The sequence below is a fragment of the Galeopterus variegatus genome, unplaced genomic scaffold, assembly GCF_000696425.1.
Source record: "Galeopterus variegatus unplaced genomic scaffold, G_variegatus-3.0.2 Scaffold13999, whole genome shotgun sequence".
Lineage (NCBI taxonomy): Eukaryota > Metazoa > Chordata > Mammalia > Dermoptera > Cynocephalidae > Galeopterus > Galeopterus variegatus.
Genome location: NW_007740110.1, coordinates 23,281 through 24,444, shown reverse-complemented (window position 1 = coordinate 24,444; position 1,164 = coordinate 23,281).

The following is a 1,164-nucleotide window of genomic DNA, read 5'->3' as shown; positions in this document are numbered from 1 at the left end:
TATATATATATATATATATATATATATATATATATAATAAAAATTAATTTTACTTGCTTTCTTTTATTTAATGTGGCTACCAGAAATATTAAAAATTCATACCTAGCTCACATTATATTTCTGTTGCACAGTGCTGGTTTAAGTCACTGAAAGTTTTGGAATATACTAACTATAGGGTCTAAAAGAAAAGAAGTTAGGCGGAGGCAGCAGCCCTCCTTTTCTGCTTTGATTCTCCACGGATGGGGTGCATTAAGAAAGCACGAGTGTTGTTCTTGGAGGAAGAAGGGTACATGGGGGTCAACCAGAGAGGCAGAGATTGGGAAGCACCTTGGCCACTGAGGAGGAACATAGCTCTCTAACTGGCTCCTCTGTCGATGCTAGATAGTGGCAGTCTTTTGCTGCCTCTAAGCTAACCCCTTTGCTGACACAGGAAAGTTTCTCTTGGCTTCTGAAGTTGTTATTTACCCAAGGTGAGAGAGGAAATCTCTTCTCCCATTTTTTATTTTCAGTGAGTCATAAGGGATGGTAATGAACCCATGGACAGGAGAAGTGTCTGATGGTTTGTAATAGGGCCAGATCGTAGTCACAGAAGCTGAATAAATTTATCAAGATGAGCAAGGAACATGGGTTTAGGCTTCGAAGCCTCCATGTCTTGAACTGAACTTCAGAAAGGTCTTCATGGCTAAAAGTGCACATGGAGCTCATAAAATCATACAAGTCAGTCCACCGTGGCTGAGAGTTTTAACCGCACACTTCCAAAGTAAAAGGGCTTAGCCCAGCGTCTGACTCAGAGAAGGTGCTCAGAATATGTTAGTTGCATTTCCTTCTTTTAGGTGGTTCCTGGGCCATTGTGACAAGTGCTCACTTGACAGGAGAGGTGGGACAAACATTTGCGTGAGCATGTGAAGGAACTTAGCCGTACTTGTTTCCATGTCTGTAATACGGAGGTATTGACAGTGCCCAGTGCTTGGAGTTCTGTAGGGATTTTTTTTAGAGTGAAAAAATAAGAAAGAAGTGATATGCCACATAGAAGAGCCTGATATGGTCTTTTAAATATCCCTGCAAAAAACAAAACAAACAAACAAAAAAAGTGCATTTAAGGGACACGGATAGAATGCTCCTGAGCAGAAATTCATGTTCTAATAATTGAGGAAGAGTTAAACA